This window comes from Bolinopsis microptera, chromosome 4, assembly GCF_026151205.1.
Source record: "Bolinopsis microptera isolate Bmic1 chromosome 4, MBARI_Bmic_1.0, whole genome shotgun sequence".
Classification (NCBI taxonomy): Eukaryota; Metazoa; Ctenophora; class Tentaculata; order Lobata; family Bolinopsidae; genus Bolinopsis; species Bolinopsis microptera.
This window is the reverse complement of record NC_087075.1, coordinates 15,528,345-15,546,307: the sequence shown is the minus strand read 5'-3', so window position 1 is coordinate 15,546,307 and position 17,963 is coordinate 15,528,345. Positions and strand designations below refer to the sequence as shown.

The 17,963-nt window shown below is 37.1% G+C and overlaps 1 long non-coding RNA gene across 1 annotated transcript; it reads right to left on the bottom strand.

Moving 5' to 3' along the window:
• Positions 1–3,484: 3,484 nt before the first annotated feature.
• Positions 3,485–8,035, bottom strand: LOC134814401 (uncharacterized). Its single transcript, XR_010160154.1, has 3 exons — positions 7,750–8,035; positions 7,468–7,603; positions 3,485–3,763 (listed from the first exon to the last, which is right to left on the bottom strand). It is a non-coding gene; the product is annotated as an uncharacterized LOC134814401 (long non-coding RNA).
• Between the last annotated feature and the right edge of the window lie 9,928 nt (positions 8,036–17,963).

Here is a 17,963-nt window from a genome sequence, read left to right as displayed (position 1 = left end):
TAGAGAACTGGTTGAAAAAGTCACGTGACAGTCGAGTGTAGAGCGCTCCTACTAAATCGCTCGCCCAAATTTTTTAAAAATTCTTGAGAAAAGGCCCTTTTGGTATGAAATTGATCTGATTCGGTGTATTTTTGGACGCTGATTCCAAATCACCGCCCATGACGTAGGGTAAAAATGCTTCCCTGGAGAGTTATGGGCAAAAAACCGTTTAATTGGTCACGTGACAGGCTAGTAAAACATGAATTCGATTGTTTAGGGTTAGGGTTAGGGTTAGGGTACGTTGTGGTAAGGGTTATGGATAGCTTCGGGGTTATGGTTAGGGTTTATGCAAAACCATAAAAACCAAAGTCACATGAAATTTTTGGGCGAGCGAATTAGTAAAAGCCAGTGTAGAGTGATTAATCATCATCCATTATTTAGGCCAAAAATCACAGTGCTGCGACATGCCAAACTAGGCAAAATCTTGGTTGACGATGTCAACCCATCGACATCGTTGCTCTGCGAAGAGCAACGATCGACGAGCAAGAATGGTAGTTCGCGCGGCGCGTCGAACCCACTGCGAGCTGATCATTCGCGAGGTGAAAATGAGCGCTGGGGACGATCTCTCTGAAATTTTACCTGTTGGTTCAGTGGACGATTTTAGCCACAGCGCCTTAAATTTAGCACGATCGTCCATAATCACACAAAGTTACAGCTAATTTAGTGATGTAAACACTCGTCGCAATATACTGGAATTGAATCGAGCGCGTTACTATGGTTACTGCGCGTTGATATGGTTACTAGATTTAGATTAGATTCATCGTTTTAGCGCGCGTAGCATGTAGCATTATTACAATTCTATCATATTGTCATATTATTATTAGATGCACGAGTTTAGCTGCATTTTACATTTAATTTCAGGAATCTGCAAGATTTGTAATCGATTAGATAATATTTAATTTCGTTCTTCATTCCTTGCTTGGCGGTCCTCATTTATGTATGTATTTTACCTGGGAGCGGGAACTCCAGGCTACGCTTTTCATTAACCGGGATGTAATTTTCATAAACCGATTAGAGTTTAGTCAGTATGACATGCTGATCGCCGCCAGACAGTTGAAAATTTGTTTCATACACATAAAATTGATTGTGTCATATCTGAGTTCTTGGCTGTATTTCGAAACCTCAGTCAGTTGTGGGTTTTTACCGGCCTAAATAAAAAGTCAAGTTTACAGGACATTTCTGGGGAACCTTACTATGTGTTTTACTTAACAAGATCAAAGATGCGAAGGTGAGGAAAAGGAAGCGTGCATTCGAGAGCGTATCATTTTGTACATTATAAATATATTACCCCGATCTGAAGCAGGAGGTGACCGGGATTGGCTATTTTGAGTTATCCCGGTCCCGGTCAACCGGGTCAAGTCACATTTTTCATCCCGGTCGCGGTCAAATGCTGATTTATGATCCCGGTCAATTCAGGATTCTTGGTCCCGGTCAATCACTCAAATTTGCCGGGATTTTGACCGGGATCTTTTACATAATTTCATTCACTGTGATTTTAAGTTTTTACTTTCATTCATTGTGAATTTCATCTTAAAACAACCTCTGAGCCAAATAAAACAATGTTTAAAATTGCTAAACAAGTTTAGGTAACTAATATCGTTACATAACTCATAAGTGCAAACTAACATCAAGTTTTCAACTCGGGCTACGCCCAATTGTCAATTGGAGAATGAAACTGTTGAATAATGAGGGATCATTGACTGAGGAATGAGGATGAACTTGAGTAATCAGTACATGAACATTATTGGTGTAGTACATTAGGCCCATGCCCCATATTGACGGGTTTTTTCTAGTTTTTTCTAATTTAATATTCTAGTTATTACTTATTCAAATTGTTCAATTATAATGTAAATGAAAGTTGCAGCTTTCAATATGAGAATACCAGTTTTGGTCCCGGTCATCCCGGTCATCCCGAAAAAATTGTATTGTTGGTCCCGGTCCCGGTAAGATAGAAATCCCAGAAATTATTGGTCCCGGTCCCGGTAAATTGATAATCTCAGTCCCGGTCCCGGTCAAGTCACATTTTGTATCCCGGTCCCGGTCCCGGTCAGGCCTAAAATCATGTCCCGGTCACCTCCTGATCTGAAGTTTGATGACTAGAAAACAGTGAATACAATTAATGTTTATTAATATTATTATCGAACTTCATATTATATTGTTTATCCTAAGTAAAGATCTGATAACTCTACAACAGGGAGCGGTTAAACTATAAATGGAAACAATTTAAATACTGAAACATAAACTAGTGTTAACATATCTATAATACGTTAACTTAAAACTTAATTACATCAACTTGCATGATTTAAAAAATTTTCCCTATAAAATACAGAGGCAATATCAAATATGGCACAGTTCAGTCAAATGAAAAAATCTGTTTGTTGATGGCACTGAAGAATATTTTGAAAAAAGCTACGATGAAAGTTGAAGGAACAGTTAAAGGAACACTATACCAATTTCAGAATGTAAATTTTCGTGTTTAAATATCATACTTTATAAGGTATAAAGTTTCGTATTATTAATCAAAAGTTGGTGTAATATCACACGTAACACGTTTTAGATATTAAACAGAAGAAAGTTTTTTGTCCTAGATCAAGAGCTGCTCATTTCTCACAAGCAGTGTGGTCGGGGTTCTGTTCTTCGATTCTTGCTGCCTTTGTCTTTCGCACGCAAGTAGGAGTACCCTGAGGATTAGAGGCAATAATAATAATAACGCTTTATTTGTATACCGCTTAGGCCGTATAATCAACCATGAATTATTAAAATTTTATAGTTCTACAATTGGAACCTGCGACTTGTTTTGCAGTGAATCACAATCCAGACGAAATGTGTAATTTTAAAAAGTATAGGTACACACCTGTCCGTAGTTTCTCGTACATCACGCGTGACGTCCGGCTAGAAGGAGTTTCTCCCAGGTCTGCTGTCTAGGAAGAGAGAATGGGAGATGAGAGCTGTTTGAGCTTTATGACTTCACTTAACAGCCAGAGGTGCCATAAGCTAACTCGTCGTAAATTGCGAGCTCTGGCAGGTATCCTCGGGTGATTGTCAGATGAGATGGTGGTCCAAAAGAAACTGCTGGGAGCCTGACAGAAAACCGTATTGCAAGCCCCGAAACGGTGTCAGGTTTGTGACTGAAGATTCTGATCAAGCTCAGGGTTGAGTCTACACAGTGTCGCCACTTGCCGATGCCAGTTGATGCGACAGGACACTGATTTAAGTGGGAAGTTGTGTCTAAGAAACAGCGTGTGGTTCGGGTGCCGGTTGAACGCATGTAATAGGGAGGGTATATCCGTATTTCGCTGCTAGGAGGTGGTCCGCAGATTGCGTGAAGATGCCTACTTTTGAACCTATCAATAGGTTCAATAGGTAGGTGCTAGTGAAGCAGTCCTTGACCCGGAAGTTAAGGCTTCCCCGTTTCTCGCTCATTTGTGCTCCGACGTTCTTGTGACCTCTGCAGGGGTCAAGTGCAGGATGAGGGACATGGCCGACCAGGAGAAGGTTGTTTTAGAGAGGTATTTTTATACAGTTTAACTGTATCATTACCCTTGGAAATCTCTCGACCCAAACGATGCCAAATTCTGCCTCCGAGCACAAGTACTTTGTAGGGGGTCAGCGAGTCATTTCATGTCTATTGTTCAATGTCGTTGAGTACAGGGGAAGTTAGCTGCTGTCTACTGCCGTTATTCTCCAATTCTTAGAGTTCGTCTTTCGCACGTGAGTAAGTTTCCTGGGGAAAATAAATAGTCAACCAAAAATTATTAATAATAAACATAGATGGACTTCCCACAATTATAACCAGTAAATCTGACACCTGCTAGCTGGCGTAAATTTAAAATTTAACACGCAGTGCGCGCGCCGCGCGCTAAAAATATCTCAAATTTGAAAACTGATGTGGTTTTTACCGAAAATCGAATTCGCGCCAGCCGCCATCAGAAAATGCAGTAGATGAATTCATAAATTTGGAACATGGGCACATCACAGTATTGGCCGTATTTGAGTGCTGGGAAGGCTCAGTTCGGATTTCTAAGATGGATATAGCCGTAAGCTAGGCCTAGGAACCATAAAAAGTCGTATAAAACTACCCATGGAATGACCAGAAATGAACGAAAATGAACATTCTTCTCAAAGTGCTCAGAATGGTTTAAAATGGGTCGGAAAGTGTTTATATTAGTCCTAGGACCACTCAAACCAAGTTTGAGAATCATTACATGTCTAGAACCGATGTTACCAATGTTCCAAAATGTCCCAATTTTGGCACAATAATCCTCCTGAGAATCCAGATTTTTGGAACATGGGCACATCGAAGTATTGGCTGTATTTAAGTGCTGGGAAGCCTCAATTCGGTTTTCTAAGATGGATGTAGGTAAAAACTAGGCCTAAGAGCCATCAAAACTCAAATAACATTACCCAGGTTCATGGAATGTATGGAAAATGAACAAAAATGAAAATAGTAGTTGAGATGGTGGAAACATTTGATACAATTTTGGAAACATGCTTTTACAGCCGTATTTATGCTTGTACTGACTTGGACATGTTCATAAAAAGGTGGCACTAGAGATTGATTTTTCACTGCCAAAATTGTGTGAAGCATTTTAAAATACTTGTATCTCAAGGAGTATGCTATGAAAGTTAACCAAATTTTAATGTGGTCCAAAAAGATCCAAATGTCACATAATAAAGTCATTCATCTCTTTATATCTGTTAATTGTGCAGATATGAGCCAGAAATCACAAAATATTCATTTCTTGCACCTCTAATCATGAATTTACATTCTGTGAGTGTGTCCTGCTTCTCAATGTGATTATTGAACCTTTTTGAGATAGCTGAGTTTTAAAAGTGCAAAGAATCACCGGTTAAATGTGGAGTTACGATGCAATTATCACATACAGGGTTAATTCTGACTAAGTATTTTAGAATGATGAATGTGATATGAATATCAACGGAATGATTGTAACAATGAACTCTATCAATGTCAATTATATCATGCTAACTAATATTTAGAGAATTTAGATGGTTAAAAGTGCCATAATGAGTCAAAAATCACATAAATGAGCATGTATTGAAATTATGCTGTATCAGGGGAATGTACACTGTCCATTTGAACACTGTCCATTAGTACTCCGATGAAAAAGCGATGAATGTCGATTTGCCGTGATTCTAGCTTTGTGTGTTATTGTGTGATTTCAATGCACGGCAATGAAGGGACTCAGGTACCACGATCTGGCAGACAAACATGTCTGAACAGTCAGATCTGGTTCAGGAAATTTTATCGTTAAAGAGATATTCATATTTCATATGAATCAATACTCAGGTTTCTAATTTTGGACTCGCCCGGGGTTTGATTATGATACTTTGAGGAATGACATTTGATTTATAAGTTGATTTCAAATCCCCTATGGGTACCAGAAATACTGGTTTCACAACAACAACATCACTTTTTGGCTCTATATCAGGTTGGTATTCATAGTAAATCTGCAGTGATTTGTTGTGACACTGCACTTGTTTATGGTCATGGAGAAGTTCGTTATTAGAGTAATAGTGGAATCAATAATCACAAAACACTGATTTTAAACTGATTAAACTAGGCAAGTACTTTTACTACTCAAGCCATGATAATTTTGTCTCCATACTGTGACAAATGAATCAATCAGTTACGTATAATACTTAATTGAATTTTTGAAATGTGATTATCGATTCATTACCTTTCTTTTCAAAATGTCATTACAAATTGAACATTACATATGATTCAATTGTCATACTTTAAAGAAAATTACATAGTTGGTAGCCAGATTTGTGTGATTTTTGAATCATTTAACCACCCAGATCAAAAATTATCGCTCAAAGGCCTTCAATATGGTATAAGCTTAGACATGGATTCAAAAATCACATAATAAGAACCATAGAATGGATATATGTTGTCATATTGTGCACTTAATTTAAGGCTTACTATAGTGAGACTTAATAGCGCACCAATAACGAAAATGTGATTTTTGAATCATATTAACTGGTTTTAATACTATTTAATACTATTTTGTACCCTAAAAAATGATAGAAAGCCAATAAAAACGTAAGATGATTCAATAATCACTGCTCAAAATAGGCTCATTTCCAATGTTTAAGTTGTGATTTTTGAATCATTTTGGCACCAATAACAATTTCAGATAAGACATTTTATTCCTTACATGCATTATAGTCACCATATCAATTTTGGCGTCTTTGTGAATAGTACTTTTCAGATTATCTAGTGTTGATTCATCTTGCATTTCTAATTGTGTGATTTTTGAATCATTGGCACACAAATAACGATAACTCCTGTGATATAAGCACTACAGACTCCGTGATTTCAGGATCATGAAATTTAATCGAATTTCTAAAGGTATAGATAGATATATCAACCAACAAAGAGCAATGACCATTTTTAAAACTCATTTAAAAAAAATCAATCTCTAGTGCCACCTTTTTTTGAACGTGTCCACTTGGAATCTATCTGGTATGGTAGAAGGACACATGTACTAACATTTCCAGCCACTTAGACTTGCAAAATACTCCCCTGGTTCATGGAATGAATGAAATGAACACAAAATGAACATTTTCCTAGAATCCCCTGAATTGGGCTAAAACCAATTGGAATCGGTCGGTATTGATACCAGGAGTGTCCCTGAGAAGTTTGGTGTGCCTAGCATGTTCAAAAAGGGCTCTGGGGCAATGTTTCTATTTTGGTTTCAGAGTAGTTGAGATGGTGGAAACAATTGACACAAATTTAGAAACATGCTTTTTAGCGGTAATTATGCCTGGACTGGCATGGAATCGATATTGTATGGTAGAGGGGCATATTGTTTACTAACATGTTCAGCAACTCAGAAGTTTTTTTCTTTGAAATTTAATACTCCACCGAAGGGATAGGGTGCGTCAAGAATCATCCAGTTTCACATCGAAAGCACTATTTTCACACATCAAATTGTGACATTTTTTGTTCAACTTTAAAAAAACCTTTTTAGTGCAAAATGATCCCCTGGTTCATGAAATGAACAAAAATGAACTTTACCCTAAAATCGCCTAAACTGAGTTGAAGGCGATCAGAATCGATTGGTATCGATACCAGGAGTGTCCTTGAAAAGTTTGGTGGCCCTAGCATCCTCAGAAAAGGCTTTGTGGGCAATGTTCCATTTTGGTTTCAGAGAAGTTGGGATTCTGGAACAGAATTGAGACAAATTTGGAACAGGCTTTTTGGGCAGTAATTATGCCTTGGCTGACTTAAAATCGATCTGGTATGGTGGAGGGGTATATTAACTACATTTGGGGTATATTAACTACTTTGGGTGTTTTCAAATTAAAGATTTCAAAGCCAGATTTTCGGCTTAAGTTGGCTGGGACATGCCCAAATTGTATATGCTTTGATCGTGATCGGGTTTTCAAAAATAAACGATTTACCTTTCGCATATGATGGACTTTTTCCCGAAGAAGGTGGGTATTTTATCCTTGTAGTTTTCCAGAGAAGGACGTAGTCTTTTCCACATCTCTGTCATCAGTGAAGTCCTCTCGATTAAACGGTACCTTTTTGGCACTCCTGAGATAATTGACTGTCTTATACACAATGGTTTTACCGTTTACAACATTTGCAGTAATATTTATTACCGAATTTAATTAGAATTTAACCCATACATTTTAAACACATGAACTGCTGTATCAGTAACCATCAAAATAGAGACAAACCTATGAATTTGATGTTTATCTTGTTAAGTGGGAGGTTAACCTCTTCTTGACACAAAATACCAAGTCGTCTCCTGAGATCTCCGACATGACAGAGGAAGCTACTGTCGAGTTCGATATTACAGCTAACCTAAGATAGTCAAACTGAGTGGGATCAATTTTAAGCATTACAAATCAGCAGTTATCAAGCAAATGTGATGAAAGAGCCATTATTGAAATGTAAGGCAGATCTAGAGCTAGGAATGTGTTTCGGGGCATCAAAGAATAAGTATCTGTGTACTGTTCTTTACCATACCATTTAAACGATTTAATACATGGAAGTATCACAATAATATACTTTTTCAAAAACATACACATTTAAAAAAAGGCTCGAATAGGTTATCGATATTTCCATATAATGCAGGATTGAAATAATCTGTTTAGGAGTAATACGTTCAAATTCGATCCTGATCTACAAAAGTGTAACATGATAGCAAAATCCGCTGTGCTTTTCTATACTAGAACAAGTTTTAGTAGTCTCCAGCACATCACAGCTTAAAGGCAGTAACACTAAATCGATTACATTAAATAACCTCTCAAGATCATTTAGTAATATCTGTATTTCAATGTTCAACGAAACGGCTTCTATACTACTTTACTACTTCTATACTACTTTACTATCAACTAGATATACGGTTTGAGCATTGAAGCTCTATGCTGTGAGCAGCAACGAAAAGAGATGGGATTGCAATATATCGACTCACTTGTGAAAATAATGATTAAATCTCAAATCTCACTTGTTCAGAACAATTACGATTTTTAACTGCGCGGCGTAGTGCGTACTTTGAAATCCAAATAAAAATTATTTTTGATCAAAATATTGGAAAACAAAATTACAACATGATTCAAATCTTGTGTAAAAAAATGTGATAAACAATATGCTGTTAAAAACTTTCGTGAAAAATTTTAAAAAGCATGATTTCCACCCGATTATGTGAAGTTATCATTTTTATGACTTTTACAGGTTATAATTTTTGTCAAGAGCTTAGCCATTTGTCAAAATTTAGGTCATGGTATCATGTTATGTGACTATACAATGAGATTATAATCCGTTGATGTATAATATCTTGGAGTTTATCAGGGGATAAAATTATTTGTAGGTTTATAAACTACCAAAACGCGCGCTGGGTTGGACTCGTTGTATAATAATAATGTATAACTATCAATACATGATACACGATAACGTAAAACTATATAAATCGATAACATATAAGATCAAATAAACCATATGGTACCAAGTTACATTAATTGATGAAATCTTTCCATGTTTTAGAATGAAAATCCATATTACACAAATATTCCTAGCTTTAAGTATGACACACATTATTACATGATAACGAATTGATTTAACGCGCATATGCAAAATATATTGTAATTGTATAAGAATCGACCTTGTTTTTTAAAGATTAGTCATTTAAAGTATCGATGAGAAAATCCCTGTACAAATAGCTTTTACTTATAATCCGATAATTTGTGTTGTATGATGCAATGAAAATACTCATACCGCGCGCGCAGCTTGAACTACGACATACGCAAGCGTTCAGTTGCAAATTATAAGGTCTACCGAAGTTTGTAGGGCGCGAAAAATTTTATGTTGACGTGCTCGCGCATTCTGAGTAGTCAGCTCGCGTTGGGAAGCGGCGAAGTCCTCCAAGGCAAAATCACAGCGAAAATTTTAAAAATCGCGACGAAATATAATGTATTTGCAGAGCAAAGTTAGATGTCATATATTCGTTAACTAGCTTGATATAGTTAGATTAGATATAAAGAATAAATACTGAGCAGAGCTTGCTTTTAGATCAGCCATTCCAGACGATCTCGAAAGTTCCTCCCAGCTCGCCAGACCTAGCCAGACCGGAACTCACTGTTCCACTTCTGTACTCATATTATATTAATCAACTATATACAGCAAACACAAGATAATAGAAAATAAATCATAAAATCGAGTGGCCGAGTAGTCTCGACTCACCCATAGCTTCTCCATAAGCGTCTATCATGAGCTTTGAGTTTGTACACTAAATCGTTGAAATTACTTAAACTAAATCTTTTATTTACAATCACAATAATGTTCTTTGTCATAATGTCTTTCAATAATAAATCAAATAAATTTGAACGAGGTCTGCCCCTTTTTCCTTTGTAGTCAAGACATCCTAAACATGCAAATCTGAAAGATAAGAAGGCGGGATCGGAGTGTCATCACTGCTTCTGAGAACGTGCCCAAGCATCTTCCATTTTGCTTTCTTGATCCTTTCAGTAAGGGGTCTGACGTTACATCTCTTATATAAATTCTCGTTACTGATAACCGTAGGCCAATAGGTGTTGATTATCTGTCTCAGATGCTTCCTTTGAAGAACGTCGACAGATGCCATTACGGTTTCAGGAGCAGCCCAGCTGCTACAGTTATACAACAACACTGAAGTGACAAGAGCTTCGTACAGCTTCAGCTTTCTACTCTCACTGATCTGAACAGAACTATTCAACCAGACTTTCTTGTAGGTGTAGAAGGCAACATTGGCTTTGTTGCGTCTGTTGACAATATCTCTTTCTGAACAGAGCTTTGATCCTAATAGCACTGACTCTCGCCACTCTTCATCTCCTCTAATTTTATTGCCATGGGCATCTAAAGCATCTGTATCTGCCAAATACACTCTTGTAAACACCGTCTTTGATTCGTTAAAGGATGAGGGGACCTTAGAATTTACTTCCAAATATTCGCGTTTAAGTCCTGTGAAAGTGTGTAGAATCAAAAAATACGCCGGACTGTGAAATCGATAATTCGTGCAATATCACGCCGCGCTCCTATTGGCTGATAGCAATTTTGGGCTGTGACGTCACTTATGTGTTAAGACCAACGTGCGCGCGCACCCTTTGCTCGTGTCAACATTTTGTTCTGTTCTGTTTTAATTACGTCGTGTTACCTTTGGCGTTTGCGAGAGCGGTATCTTTGGTTGCACTGAATTAGTCTAAGTTACGAATAATTCTCTTTAATAATAATAGTTAAATGTAACTCAGAAAGGCTTTCTTGTAGTTGTAGTAGGTATTTCTATTTATAAATAGCTAAGATAAGTAGCATCCGGTAACTAAACCACAAACTGCTATTTTGTTTTGACTTGTTTGAAACCCGATATGGACACAATTAAAAAGAATGTATGATGTAGTAGAAGACATTTTACTAGCTGGCCCTTGGCGCCTCTAGTCCTATCTGAGTACGCACGTGCGGTTTGACACTGCGCTGTACCGGCCTTTAGTTGTAAACTCATTTATAATTTACCGTTTTAGTTTGCTGTGACTTGAGTGTAAAGCGTAACGAATGTGGATGTGTTCGTCTGCTATGCTTGGTATAATATTGCTTGGTGTAATAGTTGCAAATCTTGCTTACGTTATAAGTAGTGTCACATAGTGAGTTAGAACTTAAAAGCTTGGTGCTTGTCCAACTGGAATGAAGACATGCATTTCATACCTACCCGATCCATTTTTATTAGGACCGTGTAGTAGATGGGAATGTATGAAGGCCAGTCATCAAGTGACTCCCAGCCACTCACAGCACGCCCTCAGGTCACATGACAACACGTCACAAGGGTCACGTGACAGATCACATGTCATGTAACCACGTGACAAGCTCGTTAATTAAATGTCAAGGTCACGTGACAAGATAATCGACCAATGAGGAGCCAGAACGTCATGACAAATCAATCAATAATCCCGACTAAAGGATCTAAAGTCTGATTAAACGGTCGCCAAGCAGGTTCCTGTTACTTGAATGTAATCATGTGACATGAATGTTATTGAACCTCGAGATCACGTGACAGGAGTCACTTGATTACCCGTCAGAACGTCATGATGAATAATTCAATAATCCTGTCTAAAGGATCTAAAGTCAGATTAAACGGTTGCCAATCACTTGGCTCCTGTCACTTGATTACCGGTCAAATGATTTTTCACGATTTACCCCGGTCCAGTCACCACTCCAAATAAGTAGAGGGTGACATAACGAAATGTGGTGTAGGGTTACCATCGCTCGACCTCCTGGAAATTACAAGGCTTATCATCAATTTTCTGACATTTAAGCAATAGCCACAGTATCTGAACCACATTTTTACCCTTTAAGATATAACAACTGTTAGGTAGCCTAGTGGTTAGAGCATCCGCCTTCTGCATAAAAGGTTCAGGGCGAATCCCATTGTCACCCTGCAGTCTAGGGAGTAGCAAAGGCTCCATACCATTGACTATTATTAACTACTAAATTTGCGTGTTATAAATTTGGTGTATTTCAAGAGACGAATAAAACTACCGTTTTATGATAATTTTTTTGTTATCACCATAATCATAAATTGAAATCATCAAGAGTAAGATTGGGTACATAAATCAATCTATAACAGTTGTACGTTAATGGGGTTCTAGTACAGGTAGCTAGTTCCACCAACTACTTATTCAGATAAAGTTTGAGAATCTTATCGACAATAGTTGTGTTTTCGTTCATCAGTTTGTTTACATCAGATAGACTTGTAGTGTTGATAACTGCATCCAATAGAGCTCGTTCTTCCAAACTTAAAATACCTGTTATGTCTTTTCCGTTGTCAATGAAACGCTGCTTCAAGTCCACAAACAATTCGGTTTTCATCATGTATGAGAATAACATGTCAAAACATTTATCTTGCTCTTTACACAATTTACTTTGTAACATGACGTCTATAGATTTAAGTAATTTCGATATCTTTTTCTTGTTTGGTTGTTTGATTGGTACTCCTTTCCGCTTGCCTACGTGTTTCCAGTCAGTATCAGATTCTAACTCTTTAGCACTATATTCTTTGTTGGACTCATCATCGCTACTTGTTACACCACTAAATTCATCATCACCACTACCTGGTACATCAGAGTTAGAACCACCTTGCTGAGATTCTTCAGAAACTATTGTATCAGCATCTGAACATACAGAATCAGGACCCTCCATTTTGACATCAGTCGCATCTGAGTTAGCTTTTGACAGTGGCTGTAGAATTGCAGAACTTTGATCTAACTCTCGGTTCTCTCGATGATACCTACTAATGTGTGAGGACAGACTATATTTATTGGCAAAAGACTTGTCACAGAATGAGCAGGTTACAGAATTCATAACTGCAGTACAAACGTTTTATAATGCTATGCAACAACCATTATATAGCAATAATCGCATAAAATCGCAAATAATCGCAAAATAATCGCATATAATCGCATATATTAGCATATAATTGCATATAATAGCATAAAATTGCAAATAATCGCATATAATTGCAAAATAATTGCATAAAATAGCATATAATAGCATATAATCGCATATAATCGCATATAATAGCATATAATAATAGCATATAATCGCATCTAATCATATATAATCACGTATATTATCTCTTAAAATCACATTTTATTATTTATACTCGCAAATAATTGCATATAATTGCAAATAATCGCATATAGTAGCAGGGAGAATATGATTCAACTTATACATTCAACATATTAAAGATCTTTTCAAAGATTTATTAATTATTTTCATGCTGATTGCCAAGCATCATCCTGGAGATGAAACTGTAACTCTTGAGTCTACCAAAGACTGCACCCAACATGTAGGAATACTTCCTAGTGGGGACATTAAAGAACCACACCAGACAGGACAAGGAGATCATGGTGAATTCTACGTCAACTAGCCAGACGGAGATCATCTTCGAGATCTATCACTTTCTGGATTATCATTCATAACCAGTAGTCAGCGCACCATTGATTTCTGCTTTCAAATGATAACTGCTAATACTCTTGTCGATTTTAATGCACAGAAACCAGCATTTGACCGGGACCGGGGCCGGGATAGCTCAAAAATTGCCAAACCCGGTACCGGGAATCCCGGTCGATTACTGGTGCATGCAACTGACCAGGTTTAGGTATCAGGTGATTCTGCAATTTGGTAGTTGTGAAACATCACCTTGGATTTCTGTTGTCACAAAACATACCTTTTTAGACCTTTTCTCAAAGCATATAAAAGCATATATTAGCATATAATAGCATATAATCGCATGACCAGGTTTAGGTATCGGGTGATTTTTCCTGCAATTTGGTAGTTGTGGAACATCACCTTGGATTTCCGTTGTTACAAAACGTACCTTTTTAGACCTTTTCTCAAAGCATATAATAGCATATAATAGCATATAATCGCATATAATAGCATATAATAGCATATAATAGCATATAATCGCATATAATCGCATTTAATAGCATTCAATCACATATATAATCCATTGGGTGGGCGAAAATTGTCCCCCGACAATTGACCCCCGACAATTGACCCCCCGACAATTGACCCCTCGACAATTGACCCCCCCGACAATGTAACTCAATACAACATCACCTCATACCATACTCCTCACGGTTCTCTTGATCTAGGAAGAATGCACCTTTGTTGTGGTGTGCCACACTCCACATGGACAAATCTCACGATACTCTTGATTTAAGAAGTAGGTACTTTTGTTGTGATGTGCCACACTCCACATGAACAAATCCGCTAAATACTGAATAAATGCCGAATACTGAATGAATACTGAATAAATACTAAATGAATACTTAATGGATACTGAATGAATACTGAATGAATACTGAATGAATACTGAATGAATACTGAATGAATACTGAATGAATACTGAATGAATACTGAATTGCAGTTCAATCGCCAGCATATAATCGCATATAATAGCATATGATAGCATATAATTGCATATAATTGCATATAATCGCATATAATAGCATATAATAGCATGTAATAGCATATTATTATACTCATACTCACTAATACTCATATATAATCGCATTCGGTAGACTCAAGAGTTATAGTTCCATCTCCAACATGTATTCATATAATCGCATATAATGCAATTATATGCTATCATATGCTATTATATGCGATTATATGCTGGCGATTGAACTGCAATTCAGTATTCATTCAGTATTCATTCAGTATTCATTCAGTATTCATTCAGTATTCATTCAGTATTCATTCAGTATTCATTCAGTATCCATTAAGTATTCATTTAGTATTTATTCAGTATTCATTCAGTATTCGGCATTTATTCAGTATTTAGCGGATTTGTTCATGTGGAGTGTGGCACATCACAACAAAAGTACCTACTTCTTAAATCAAGAGTATCGTGAGATTTGTCCATGTGGAGTGTGGCACACCACAACAAAGGTGCATTCTTCCTAGATCAAGAGAACCGTGAGGAGTATGGTATGAGGTGATGTTGTATTGAGTTACATTGTCGGGGGGTCAATTGTCGAGGGGTCAATTGTCGGGGGGGTCAATTGTCGGGGGTCAATTGTCGGGGGACAATTTTCGCCCACCCAATGGATCATATATGTGATTGAATGCTATTAAATGCGATTATATGCGATTATATGCTATTATATGCTATTATATGCTATTATATGCGATTATATGCTATTATATGCTATTATATGCTTTGAGAAAAGGTCTAAAAAGGTACGTTTTGTAACAACGGAAATCCAAGGTGATGTTCCACAACTACCAAATTGCAGGAAAAATCACCCGATACCTAAACCTGGTCATGCGATTATATGCTATTATATGCTAATATATGCTTTTATATGCTTTGAGAAAAGGTCTAAAAAGGTATGTTTTGTGACAACAGAAATCCAAGGTGATGTTTCACAACTACCAAATTGCAGAATCACCTGATACCTAAACCTGGTCAGTTGCATGCACCAGTAATCGACCGGGATTCCCGGTACCGGGTTTGGCAATTTTTGAGCTATCCCGGCCCCGGTCCCGGTCAAATGCTGGTTTCTGTGCATTAAAATCGACAAGAGTATTAGCAGTTATCATTTGAAAGCAGAAATCAATGGTGCGCTGACTACTGGTTATGAATGATAATCCAGAAAGTGATAGATCTCGAAGATGATCTCCGTCTGGCTAGTTGACGTAGAATTCACCATGATCTCCTTGTCCTGTCTGGTGTGGTTCTTTAATGTCCCCACTAGGAAGTATTCCTACATGTTGGGTGCAGTCTTTGGTAGACTCAAGAGTTACAGTTTCATCTCCAGGATGATGCTTGGCAATCAGCATGAAAATAATTAATAAATCTTTGAAAAGATCTTTAATATGTTGAATGTATAAGTTGAATCATATTCTCCCTGCTACTATATGCGATTATTTGCAATTATATGCAATTATTTGCGAGTATAAATAATAAAATGTGATTTTAAGAGATAATATACGTGATTATATATGATTAGATGCGATTATATGCTATTATTATATGCTATTATATGCGATTATATGCGATTATATGCTATTATATGCTATTTTATGCAATTATTTTGCAATTATATGCGATTATTTGCAATTTTATGCTATTATATGCAATTATATGCTAATATATGCGATTATATGCGATTATTTTGCGATTATTTGCGATTTTATGCGATTATTGCTATATAATGGTTGTTGCATAGCATTATAAAACGTTTGTACTGCAGTTATGAATTCTGTAACCTGCTCATTCTGTGACAAGTCTTTTGCCAATAAATATAGTCTGTCCTCACACATTAGTAGGTATCATCGAGAGAACCGAGAGTTAGATCAAAGTTCTGCAATTCTACAGCCACTGTCAAAAGCTAACTCAGATGCGACTGATGTCAAAATGGAGGGTCCTGATTCTGTATGTTCAGATGCTGATACAATAGTTTCTGAAGAATCTCAGCAAGGTGGTTCTAACTCTGATGTACCAGGTAGTGGTGATGATGAATTTAGTGGTGTAACAAGTAGCGATGATGAGTCCAACAAAGAATATAGTGCTAAAGAGTTAGAATCTGATACTGACTGGAAACACGTAGGCAAGCGGAAAGGAGTACCAATCAAACAACCAAACAAGAAAAAGATATCGAAATTACTTAAATCTATAGACGTCATGTTACAAAGTAAATTGTGTAAAGAGCAAGATAAATGTTTTGACATGTTATTCTCATACATGATGAAAACCGAATTGTTTGTGGACTTGAAGCAGCGTTTCATTGACAACGGAAAAGACATAACAGGTATTTTAAGTTTGGAAGAACGAGCTCTATTGGATGCAGTTATCAACACTACAAGTCTATCTGATGTAAACAAACTGATGAACGAAAACACAACTATTGTCGATAAGATTCTCAAACTTTATCTGAATAAGTAGTTGGTGGAACTAGCTACCTGTACTAGAACCCCATTAACGTACAACTGTTATAGATTGATTTATGTACCCAATCTTACTCTTGATGATTTCAATTTATGATTATGGTGATAACAAAAAAAATTATCATAAAACGGTAGTTTTATTCGTCTCTTGAAATTCACCAAATTTATAACACGCAAATTTAGTAGTTAATAATAGTCAATGGTATGGAGCCTTTGCTACTCCCTAGACTGCAGGGTGACAATGGGATTCGCCCTGAACCTTTTATGCAGAAGGCGGATGCTCTAACCACTAGGCTACCTAACAGTTGTTATATCTTAAAGGGTAAAAATGTGGTTCAGATACTGTGGCTATTGCTTAAATGTCAGAAAATTGATGATAAGCCTTGTAATTTCCAGGAGGTCGAGCGATGGTAACCCTACACCACATTTCGTTATGTCACCCTCTACTTATTTGGAGTGGTGACTGGACCGGGGTAAATCGTGAAAAATCATTTGACCGGTAATCAAGTGACAGGAGCCAAGTGATTGGCAACCGTTTAATCTGACTTTAGATCCTTTAGACAGGATTATTGAATTATTCATCATGACGTTCTGACGGGTAATCAAGTGACTCCTGTCACGTGATCTCGAGGTTCAAATAACATTCATGTCACATGATGCTTAAGCTAAACACGTGACCAGTGATCAAGTAACAGGAACCTGCTTGGCGACCGTTTAATCAGACTTTAGATCCTTTAGTCGGGATTATTGATTGATTTGTCATGACGTTCTGGCTCCTCATTGGTCGATTATCTTGTCACGTGACCTTGACATTTAATTAACGAGCTTGTCACGTGGTTACATGACATGTGATCTGTCACGTGACCCTTGTGACGTGTTGTCATGTGACCTGAGGGCGTGCTGTGAGTGGCTGGGAGTCACTTGATGACTGGCCTTCATACATTCCCTTCTACTCCGTGTTGTGTTG